Genomic DNA, 12,683 nt, shown 5'->3' with positions numbered 1-12,683 from the left:
TTTACACCTCCTTATCCTTGCAAAAGAAACCCTGAGAAGTTCTGTACAAGAGTCAGTCTAACTTGGAATGATTTCCCAGATTTTCTCTGAACATTTCAGAGACCATTCTCTGAAAGGGCAACCTTCCATTACTAGTTTAATTAAATGGCTCTGAGAAGAGAGATAAACTTATCTTTTCAAGAAGTTTGGAATCCTGAAGACAAAAAAAAAAAAATCATTGCTCAGGACACGTCTTAACCTTTTGCTCATTTTTTTTTAAGAGCTGTCATCATTGTGGGTCATTAAGAAGCTTTCATAAATTGAAGCCTTAAATTGTTCAGTATTTCTGTCTATTGACAGACTATATACTAAAAAGACTTCTTCCAAATTATGCCTTGAATGATTATTCCCCTTTCTGTCCTGTGTTTGCATTTATGAAAATCAAAAAAGGCCATAAAAACTCTTGGATTTTTTAAAATAGATATTTTAAATTCTATATTAAAAAGTCTATTTAGCATGGCAAAAATATTTTTGATATACTATTGTCTTATAGGAAAATGTCATTAAGGGTTTTTTAACTCAAGCATAAATCTTATTTTTTGACTGCTAGCCATTTTTTTAAAAAACATCCAATTCAGCAATGACTTGTAATCTTTGTTCAAGCAGAATTCTCAGCAAGCTCAAACGCTAAGATCAAAAAAGAATTGTAAATTGTACTTCTGAAGTGTCCCACACGTGTGATGTTGCACATGAAAGCTTCAGGCAGAGAACAGAAATTTTAAAAGTAGAATTTATCAGTGTTGAAAACTGATTTTTTTTTTTCAAACTTACAAGGTGCATAGCTAATCAAAATAAACTATAAATATGATACTATAAATAGTCATAACATTACCCAAGTGATAGAAAAGTTAGTGGCATATGAAATACCCTAAGTAGAAAGGGAAAAAAATAATTTTGAGGTTATTTCATTATCTCCTATCAGTGGAATTATTAAAAATATATATAGAAATTAGTGCTTAAATGATGTTACAAAACTAATATATAGTTAATTAAAAATAGATTCTAATCCTGCAGATACTCATGACACACACTTCCAGGAAACACTGTGGCAATGATGATATCACAGTGTTTTCCAATATCCTTAATTCAGCTAATATCCTGAATAGTTGTTGTGTCATATTGCCTCAAATAAGAGTTCTGGCGTGGCCAGGTGTCACATGCTAAAGCCTGAAAATTATTTTGTCATCAAAACATACTACCTTCAATTTGTCAGAACAGTCTGAGACATTCTTATTAAATGAACTTATGCACACGTAGAAGAAAAATTAAAATAAATGCTATACCTAATGCATCCAGTGTTAAATTCTGTTAATTTTGATAGATAAAATCCCCAGAACATTATTACGTTTCTGGAGAGACACTGATTGATTTCTTTTGAAATGTCTTTTACCTCTGATTATTTGGTTGTGAGGGATAGATTGTCTAGTTTCTCCAGGCAGTTTTTATACACTTTCTCAGTCAAAATACAGGTTGATTTGTTGTCGTTTCAGTTGGATTCTGAAATCTGCTTGACTTGTAATTGTTGACCTGTACTTTATAATTCCAGCATCCTTCCATAAAAAAGTGTGCTTGTAGATAATTGTTCTAGTGGGATCAGAAAATAAATCATTAATTCACTGAAGTGTCATTCCCATGTCTGTTCACCCAAATACATGGTCCCTTTGCATAAACTGTGGGGTTTTTGTTTTTCCTTATTATCTTTTATAATCTGAAAGGTCTTCTAAAGGTATATCAAAAGAATAGCAGTGTCCTAACCTTCAAGTCCAGTTTTATTTCAAAATAGGAAGTCTACATTTGCAACACTGTACTTTTGTGTTTTAACTGTCTCAAGCTGTGAATCTGCGGAAGCTTTATTTCTGACTTGGATCCGAGGAACCCATTTAATTTAGTATGCTCCCACATGAATATTGCTATATATATGTTAATTGTTTTGCTATATATATCTGTTAATTAGAGATTACTTGCAACTTAAAGCCAGTCTTTTGGGTGCATATTAGAAACCTAACCTTTATATTCATGATCTGCATCTTATGAGGCAAAGGTATTTTTGTTCTTTTCCCTCTATATGTATGTGTTCCTCCTTATTTTTCTTTATAAGCACTCCAAGTTATGGCTGTTAATCAATAATATTTGCAAGAGGGTATAGAGGTGAGAATAGTGGGGAACTTCAAACATTTGTGCCACTTGGTGATTGTCATCAAAGAAGATGCTTTCATTAGTTTCATTAGGAGTAAGTTCAGATAAGAAAGTGTCAAATGCTTTTTTTTTCTGGTTAGGAAAGGAACAACTGCCTCTTGAATTCAGAGGCTAGTATGTTTGGCTTTTTGCAAACAGCTAGATGGCTAGCAGAAAGAATTATCAATTCTTTGGTGATAATAAATTTTCAATGTGAAAAGGAATCCAGTAGATTTCTTTGCTAGAGATCTGAATACAATAGTTATAAGTATTTTGACTATTAAACCTTTGTATTATTAAAATTCCAGCATATATCACAGATGCAGAATTTAAAATGATCTGTTGTAAAGATAGTAATGTTATCATATTCATCTCATCCCACTGCTATATTTGTTGATCTTACAAATTATTGAGAAATCTCAGTTCATTGAATTTGTGTTCAGAGAGCTTATACAACATTTCTAGAAGGCTCTGAACACGTGTATTCTTCTGATTTAAATTTTCCTACTTCATCTCTGAAAGAGATACATGTTTGCAAATGTTTTGTTCTCCAAACTTTCCCTGATTTTAAAATGAGTATGTGTCTCTACTATATTCTGGTCTCCTGGTGTCAATATAGCAAATATATACTATAGGCAATGGTGTTGTCTTTGCTGAAGAAAAGATTTAAAGATTGCATTTCGGCGCTGCAGTACAATATTTTCTCAAAAATATATTGGAGAATTTAAAGAGAAAAGTAATTACAATAAAATGAGTACTGCCTCAAAGTAGTAAGGCAGACACTGGATAGACCTTTTCTGTGAAAATAACTACAGCTTTTACTGTAAGTCAAGTACCACATACTTGAATGTGAATTTTTGTGACAGTGTCATTTTTTCAGAAAAAAGATAAGTACATTTATTGTTGTCATAACTTTGCACTGGCAATATCCCATAATATTAGTTTCATAATAGACAATCTATCAAAATTGGGAATCGATTACAGATTGAGTGGGCAAGGAGAACATTACTATGCCAAATGTAGTGATAAAACATTCCAGACAAATCAGAAATTTAAGTTGACTTTTACACAAATAGGTTTGCAGCGATGTCTGGAAAAGTCCTTAACTTTACTCACAGTATTTTGACTAGAACTTGATTATGACTTAGTCCGGTGTAATTACATACATAACAGGGGGAATGCAGAGAGGCAGGATTGTTGTGCTGTTATTCCTGGCATTAGAAAATTTGGGCTAGGCAGGAGCAGGCCTGTGAGTCAGAGTGCTGCCTTCCTCTGTGCATGCAAGTGGGTACAGTAAGGGCCAGCTGAACACTGTTTTGACACTGAAGGGGCTAGCAAAAGAATAGCTTGTTTGGACACCAAGTGGTATGCTGAGCCTGGTTAGTCAACTTCCCTGTCTAGTAGCAGCCTCCAGCTACAGTTTTGAGAAAGTTGGCCTTTTAGAGAAACCAGACCTGATTGACACTCTCTGTTTCCCTCAAAACTAGTTCCTAAATTTGTTCTGGTTATTCCTTAGTTTATTTATTCATTTGAATAGAAATGCTTGTCATTGGCCATCAAACCCAGATTTTTACTACATGTACAGCAGTATTTGAATAAAGATGTGTCTTTTGTGACTTCTGCCCATAGAACTAACTTTTCTAGCTTTGAAAAATCAGAAGTAAATCATAAGAGGATTCTTTATTTCTCTGTCAGAGAATAAATCATGTTCAGTACTGCTATAGTTTGAGGTTTTTTCCTTCCTTTGTGCCTCTCCTGTGTTGTCTGCCAGCACTACCAGGATTCTCCCAAGGGACAGAGAGCAATGATGTTTTGTTCAAGCCTAAGAGTTAGGGGAAGCTGTGCTAAAGATCAGGCATTTCTGTAGATTGTGAATGTGTGCTGGTGTATGTGGGAGGGTGGGTGCTAATTACCTATTACCCTTCTGTATGACTATTCTTCTCTCCCCACTGGTTTTATTTTTCTTCCATTTCTTGTCTTGAATTTGGGTTTTTGGAAAGAAGTGAACTTCTCTTCCCTACTAAGCTCTAGAGAATGGTGTTTCTTTGTTGTTTCCAATTATCTGCATAAAACAAAAAAGCAGAACAGAGAAAGTGAATCACAGAGTGAAAATGAGTCCATTAACCTCATTTGCACTTGTTGGGAGATAAGGGGCTTTTGTGAGGCGTCTTAAGCTTGCACCAGACCACCTAATAGCTGCCTAGTGCCCAGAGGAAATACTTGATTAGAGACGTAATTTTGACTTGTCTCTATTTTACAGCATTTCTTTTTAATTGTGTCTACTTTCCCTCTCCTTTTCACTGGCTTAAGAATCGGAGAGTTTTTCATATGAGTGATAAATTTTCACTGAGAACAAAGATATGCAGTGTCTGTCAATCCACTGTGTGCTGTTTTTTCTGACAAGCAAAGATGAATGGACTATGCAGTTAGTTTCCTATGGGACACCAGTCTATGGGCATATAGAAAGTCCTTCCTTTCTGTATGACTGTACAAAATGCACTGTGTGGAGTCTTGTTCCTGGAGTAGAATTCATTTGTTTCTGAAAGTTGTGTTTGTCTAAAATCCCATAGAATTAGAGGTGGAGGGAGCAGGGAAGTCAAGCTAAAGAGGAAAAATACCTTCCTCTGTTTCCCATGTGCTGGGCTCTTCGGTGTGTGAATCTTACTTTCTTAAAACCTGTCATCTATAACCACAGCCTCTGGGTGGTATGCCTACATTTTTTATCAAGTTTTCCATTGTTATTATTGTGTAAATTGGTCATTAACAGCTGTTATAGTCATGGTCAGACTTCCTAGGTAGTGTCACAGGGATTTCAAAAGCGCTCAGACTACCATAATCACTCGTATTATCGGATAGAAAGGGGGCATGGGATTTTTTTTATAGCTCAAATTCAAATGTGTTCAGCAAAACCAAAGTTGAGTTATTAGATGTTACGTGACAAATGGGACCCAACCAATAGCAACTCATGTTATCTGTTACCTAATAAAGGAAACTAAAGTCCCTCCTGACATCATTCTCTCAAACCTGCAACTTCTCACATCTCAATAAGTAACAATTATGTTGAGTTGTATTTGCATTTCTGCACGTTGATCAAATTTTTAAATATGTCAAGGCTTCAGTTTTGGTGGCCACTTGTTTCTTCTGCATGTATGACAGGATGGTCAAATTTGCATTTCTTGTGGAAAGGGTGCTTTCGAAAAAAAATCTTTCTCCTCATGATCATAAATCTACTGTAAGCTCAAATACAAATCCATGAGGAGAACACAAAGCAAATTCAAAATAACTCAGAATATAATGTGATTTTGTGTGTCTTCAGCATTTATCTTCAGGAATCCTCCCAGGTCAGTCCTACAAAATAATGATAAACACAAGAAATGGAAATAAAAGAATTGGAATGGGTTGTATTTTTTAACAACCCTCATGCTTTGGATTGTTAAATCCAGAATGTTTATAAATCAACAGATGAGCAAAGAATGCAGATGTGCAGAATGTAGAAGCCTGAGCAAAGCAAGGAAGTAGTTTTGTGGTAAGTTAAAAAAAAAAAGTTAGACAATCATAGGCACCTAAGCTTCTCTCTGCTTTTTAATACCATTCAAATTCTTTGTTATCTCTCACCTGCTGTCTTTCAGTTTGGACAATGAAACACAGCTGAACTCATATTCCTTTTATACAACTGACAGAACTGAAGGGAGTCGATCAACATTGTCCATTAACTCTTTGAGTTTTATGCTTTTTTCATCATGTTTAAAGTTTTGTTTATTTAATTCAGATAATTTGAATGTTAGGTGAATGAAACCAGGTAAAATAACGGTGACATTCTCTGATTACTTCTCAGTAATGTCAGTAGTATTGTTAGTGATGTTATAATATGCTAATCCACCAACATGTTGTATACAACAGTACAAGCAGAAATGCTGGAGATTGATTGATGTCCTGAAGAAAAACAAGTGCAGGCAGAAAGCTGATACTTTCTGCAAGCAAATAAAAGATCAAATATATGATAATGTGAGTTTAGGAATGGATAGATGGGAGCATGAGTCTTGCTGGAATAACTTCAGCTTTTGAGCAGAGGCCTATTAGAGATGAGAAATGTCTGCCCACTGAAAAATGAATAAAGTTTTGAGATGTGCTCTCCTTGTTATACAACGTAAATCTCTTCCCAAGCTGAAGATGTTAGCCACAAAATATATATCTAGAAGTTTCTCAAAAAAAAATAAAGTGAAGGAATTGAATCTTCTTTGCTTTATTTTCTTGCAAGCACTAAAGCAAATTTCTGTGTGCAGCAGATAAGAGAATGACAAATTTTTCAATACATTTTCTTTTCTCTTATTGACGTTTAAAAGCAAGAAAACAAAGAATGAGGAAGAACACACACTGTAGAGGGTAAATCTGCACGGACATGGGAAGGAGTAAACTTACCTAATGGAACTCTGTTGTCTCTAATTATGTGTGTATATGATTGTCGTGGTTTTACCCCAGCCGGCAGCTGAGCACCACGCAGCCGCTCGCTCACTCCCCCCCATCGGGATGGGGGAGAGAATTGGAAAAGTTAAAGTGAGAAAACTCATGGGTTGAGATAAAGACAGTTTAATAGGTAAAGCAAAAGCCGCGCGCACAAGCAAAGCAAAGCAAGGAATTCATTCACCACTTCCCATGGGCAGGCAGGTGTTCAGCCATCTCCAGGAAAGCAGGGTTCTGTCACACGTAACGGTTACTTGGGAAGACAAACGCCATCACTCCGAATGCTGCCACCACCTCCCCCATCTCCCTCTTCCCCCAAGCTCCTTATAAAGTGAGCATGATGTCATATGGTATGGAATATCCCTTTGGTCAGTTTGGGTCACCTGTCCTGTTTGTCTCTCCTCCCAACTTCTTGTGCATCCCCAGCCATCCTGCTGGCAGGGCAGCATGAGAAGCAGAAAAGGCCTTGGCTCTGTGTAAGCGCTGCTCAACAATAGGTCCATAGAACAAAATCATCTCTATATTATCAACACTGCTTCCAGCACAAATCTAAAACGTAGCCCCATACTAGCTACTATGAAGAAAATTAACCCTCTCAGCTGAAACCAGGACAATGATTTATTTCCCTTTTCACTAAATACAGTAGTCATATTGTTGCCTGGGTCTCAGTCAGAATAAAATTGTATCAGGTCTCTGAATATTACAGAAAATTGGATTAAACATAGAGGAAATTCCCTATATAGTATAGCCCTTGACTCCGAAGGGAAAGAAAAAGGTCTTGTAAAAGTAGTAACACTTCTTCCGAAAGAGAAACTTTTGGAGAAGGAAATGTCTGGTGAAGACCTAGAAGAAGGCTAGTGGACACACACTCCAAAGTTACAATTATATCTGTATCCTATATGTCCCTCTTGGTAATGCTTTAGTAGGTCAAGCTGCAAGGTCTGTGGTACCAGTAGGTGAAAAAACTGCCTACAGGAGGGGCAGGGCAGGTATTTCAACAAGCAGCAAATGTTGGGAGGAATTTTAATGAGTAATAATTAGAGCTGTATGGTTTTAGAACACTGAAAATAATGTAGTCTATTGATGGTGTATAAGAATCGCAAATATGTTTGTGGGGGTGTGTTGAATTGTGTTGTGAAAAATAAACACATATGCTTTCCCGGTGTGTGAAAATAATCATACTCCTAAATAGCGGAGAATGCTAATTAATACTGCAATAGCCCTTCTACCAACTTAACCCTTTTTTCCAGCCAGGGTGTCCTGGCTCTGCTTCTAGGTGTATGAATGTGCTTATTGTCCACAGCACAATTCACACCTGCAGGGGAAAAAAAAAGAAAAAAGGTAAATCCTTGGTGTCATCAATAAGTTATGTTGTTTTCAGACACTTTTCTTCTTTTGGAGAGTGAATTACTGTTGCTTCTCAGTGGACTTTCCATAGGTGTTAAAGTACTTGTGATTTTCCTCTTTAAAATAATAGAATCTACATCAGCCTTCCCTTTAGCTCCCACCCCTCTAAATGTGAGCCAAATTTTTAACTGTATTTCAATGTTTTAAGTATGTAAATGACAGCTATTAATATTATAAACAGCACTAAGCAAGAGGATGCCTACCTGCCATTGATTCTGGTGGTAGTCCGACAACTGGCTCGCATGTTTCATAAAATCTACCTACCTATATAATTCTAAACATGAATAACTTTGGAAACCTGGTTTAATAAGTCAGAAATGTGTAACAGGAGAAAAAAAATCAGGACATTTTCCAGAACTCACCAAAATATGGTGTTTGTGAAAGTGGGAGAGCGCAAAAATATAGTTATTTAGATAAGAGGCCTGCCTGAGTCACATGGTCTGAGCTGAGAATGGTTCTTGGCACTGATTGTGAATACTGGCTCATGTATGAAACCTGACTGGAGGTCCAATTAAATGTATAATTACTGTCTGCTGCTTCTACCATATAAGCAAACTGCAGGTAGCTCTTTGTGTGTAGGGCAGGCTGTCAATTAAATCCTTGCATGCCTACAGTCCTAGGTTGTTATTATCACCTTTCACTGAAGACAACAAATCCTATCATATAAAAGTGGCAGTCTAGGGCTCTAACAGAAACACTTATTAGCGATGCTTTTGTAAATCATGAAGTAGATTTTAAGGGCTTATATCTTCCCAAAGAAGGAACTTTATTGAATCTCACAGTCAGTGGCTTAGAGCTGATTTATCTGCATAACTTGGCAAAACTGAACTGCGAAGCTGAAACAGAATGTTTAAAGCCTTGTTTTTCTCTCATCAGCAAAGCACTGAACTTACCTGTATAATACTTTGCAGTGGGAAGTAACAAGTTGGAGATGCACAAATCTCCAGTGTGGACTGCTAATGACAACTGGCTTATTGCCCAGTTTAAGGGCAGTAAATTACTGTGTCAGTGTCAAGTAAGTCTACTTTAATTTGGGGTGGACAACGTTTTGGTAATGCATTACTGAATATTTAATATTGATGATCTCTTTAGGAGGGAATTGATAGTTAACCAGCAAACTGCTAGACCATTTTGGGTTATTGAGTCCTGTCAAAGACTATCATTCAGCTTATTTACTGAATGGCCACGATCCTTTTTTTTTCCCCCTATAAGAGCAATTTATCTGAGATGGGACAATTAGCATAAATACTAACTGTAAAGGTTTTTTAAAAATCCTGTGTTTATGAACGAAGAGAAGAAAGAGGACACTTTTGAGGCATGATGGTCACTGTCAAGGTTATATTGTAAACTGCAGAAAAGTGAAACTAGATCTGTTGCCATGGCAATAAAAGATACTCTTAGCCTCTTTTTAGTTCATCACCTCTGATACCAAATGTATGCGTAACTTGAATGATCCTGAGAAGTCATTTTACAGACTTTCTACTTCTGGAGTGAGACCTGCATGCTTATCACTTGGTCTTGTCCAATAAATCCAAGTGAGATTAGACACTGTGACTAGTAATACACAATGACTGAAAATCCTTCAGTAGGCAAACTTTTATTTATCCATAAGAATAAGCCAAATAGTGTTGTAGAATAGTAATGTGTATGATGTTTATGGGTTTGTGTAGGAAGAATCTTGCTTTAATCTATAAGGACAAAAGTACTCTCTAGGTGGCACTAAGGATATTTCCTTGTGAATCTTCTTCCAAGTAGATGAGGCCTCAAAAAGAAGCAAGTTTTAATTATGCTTGAAAATGCTTCATCTGCTTCTTGCCCTTATTTCATTTTCACAATTCTTACTGACCAGACTTCCCCAAACACCTTCTGTACTTGCTTGTCATTTTCTTAATCATCTTTTTATTCCAACAGTTTAATGTTAATTTTTTGAAAACTAATTCTTATGTTTCATTCTGGAAGTTGGAAGCTTTCTGTGGAGTGTTAGAATTTATTTTTTTTTAAATTAATTAGGCCTATTGTGGTTTAACTGGTATCATAGCCAAACTGAACGGAATTTCGAAAAGAGATGTTTGGATCCCATGTTCCCATGATTTTCATTCATAGGAACAAGTTGCCCAAAGTCTGACCCTTTTTTTTTTTTTGAAACTCTCTCATTTATACTTACTGTCTTTGCAGTTTGTGTTCTTCGTAGACTTGTTAGGAGCGTTTGCTTGATTGCATTCTCAATATTGCCTTTTATTAAGAACTTAGCTAAAGGAGAAAACATGAGCGAGAGGGAAAGTTTACCACCTTTTATTATTTTAATGTCTTTAAGATCATGGTGTGAGTAAACTGTGTTCATGCTGTTAGTGACTCACAGTTATTCTGCAGAAAAATCTTAAGATAGCGCAAAGAGGTGGAATGTTCTGTATCTTGATGCATGTTGAAGAAAGGTCACTGAGGAATTACACAACTGGAATAATAAATGAATCTTAAATCTTTTTGAGAATGGTAGGGCTCTTTTTGTCAGTTATATATTCCTATTTCATTTTTAAACAGATTTTATTACATTTATGATCTCAACAAAAGTCAAATAGGACAGGTCTTTATAAATGCAGTGAATGATCTTTTCAGGAATCTCACAAATCTTAGCAAAAAGATTGTAATCATATCTCATGCTAGTGCCCAGAAATATAAAAATATCACTGCGTCATATCCACCTATCACTTCATAAGTGGAATTCTCATTTGGGCCAATAGCTGTATTTTGCTGCATAAAAATAGTGGTTCATGTTTCTGCTTTTGAAATGTGTCATAAACCACTGGAGTGGGTCTACAAAATGACACAACCATGTGTGCATACATGCATGCACATGAAAAAATGTGTTCAACAGAACTAGTTTAATTTTTTTAAAGAGCCTAAACCCTTTCTTTTAGTACTTCAACATTTTGATGCGCAAAGAAAGATGCCAACTCCATAGCTGGTGCAATCTACCTGTAGAAACAATTCCTGAATGTCATACGTGCATGTGAAATGTGAAGCTTTTTGTTGCTGTCTCTGTTTCATGCTTGGACCTGTAATAGGCAAGTACTTACATTAGAACTAGACTATGCCCTGTGCAAGGTCTTTTCAGCTTTCTGTTGAAGCCTGTCAGAGTTACGTTCAGGCACCGTAGCTGACACCTGTCCCAAAAAAATGTACTTGGTTTGCATACAGACTTTGTATAATTAATATTATGAAATCTGAAATGACCTTGTAATTTAAAATTGATAAAGACACATTTTCAAAACTCACATTTGATTAGGAGAGTAGAAAATTACTGCAACCAAGGAACTCCATGGGAGTTTTGCAGTAAAATTTTCATTAATTGTGTTGAAGAAATTTCCCATGATTTTAATACCTTTTGAAAGTGTACATTTGTGTACATTATAATATTGCTATTAGAAATGTTACTGTGGACTCCAGTGTATTCTTAGTACATCATTACAGCTAGGCAACTATCCTAGTCTTTAAATTTTACCCTTCACTTTTGTTTCCCCAACCAAGAACAGATGTGTAAGGACTCAGCTTCGCTTTCAGCGCTAACCCAGATTTTACTGTGCTGAAAAAAAATTAATCTTTTCAACAGAGTGATGCCAACATTCAGTGTGATCTTAAAGAAATTTGTTTTTATCCTACGTAGTTTTAAAGTTTGGAGTATGACATACAGAACATTTTTCCATCATTTTTCATGAGACTGCTACAAAACTAGTCTCATTTACACAGCTCACTCCATTTTCTGCTTTGCTACTTTCAGAAAATGCAGGGGCAGGAAGAATCTGATTATTAGGAGTTTCAGAAACAGAGTTTACAGCTCTACGGATCACAATGACTGTGACTCACCTTTCTAATCCTATTGATCTGCAGTTTCATTAACTTTCAATATCTCAGAAGCTTGCAAAGTGTATGTAAGATGTTCTTGCTTAGTGAAATAAATAGCAGTATTTTGCCTGTATCATAAGCCAAAGAATGTTTCAAAAATACTTGGCTTGTAATTAAAAAAATCTACAAAGTCTATGGATCATTTAAAAATCAACTTAATTAGACATTAGATTATTATATGTGTAGGGTTTGCCATAAAGATACATATTGAACAAAAAATCACTAGTACAGATACATAAAACATATTTTTTTTTTAAATACATGAGTGTATCCCATTCCCTTTTTCTGCCTCATATTGTCAAGCCTACCACTTAACAAGCTGAGGTGAATGCTTTAATCTGCATGAACTTTATAATGATATTTTGGTTTTGTGCTTCAGTCAAAGCTTTTGTGCTTCGTTTAATGCACCCTGCTATTCCACAATGTGTTATATTATAGTAAAGCACTAGTTATAATTTTAAAATTATTATATTTCATCACTGAAATTCAAATTTCCTAAAAACTCTTCTTTAACATAGTGGTATCATTTTGTATTTATTATCTCTGGTGACTAATTGTCATTTTTATCTCAGTTGATAATGAGTGTGTATTTGACTTTTTCCATAACTTGTTTTCTAGCCTAAATTAAAGATTGCAAGAGAAAAATGGATTTCCCTTTCATCCTCCTAAAGGTGTACCCTGGGGGAAATAAAGCTAGTGAT

General features: G+C 35.7%; 1 protein-coding gene across 2 annotated transcripts in view; it reads left to right on the top strand.

Annotated features, from left to right (window-relative positions):
* CNTNAP2 (contactin associated protein 2) overlaps positions 1–12,683 on the top strand; it is a 1,227,525-nt gene that overhangs the window by 675,036 nt on the left and 539,806 nt on the right. The window lies entirely within an intron of this gene.

This window comes from Grus americana, chromosome 2 (assembly GCF_028858705.1).
Source record: "Grus americana isolate bGruAme1 chromosome 2, bGruAme1.mat, whole genome shotgun sequence".
Taxonomy (NCBI): Eukaryota; Metazoa; Chordata; class Aves; order Gruiformes; family Gruidae; genus Grus; species Grus americana.
This window is presented reverse-complemented; position numbering and strand designations above follow the sequence as displayed.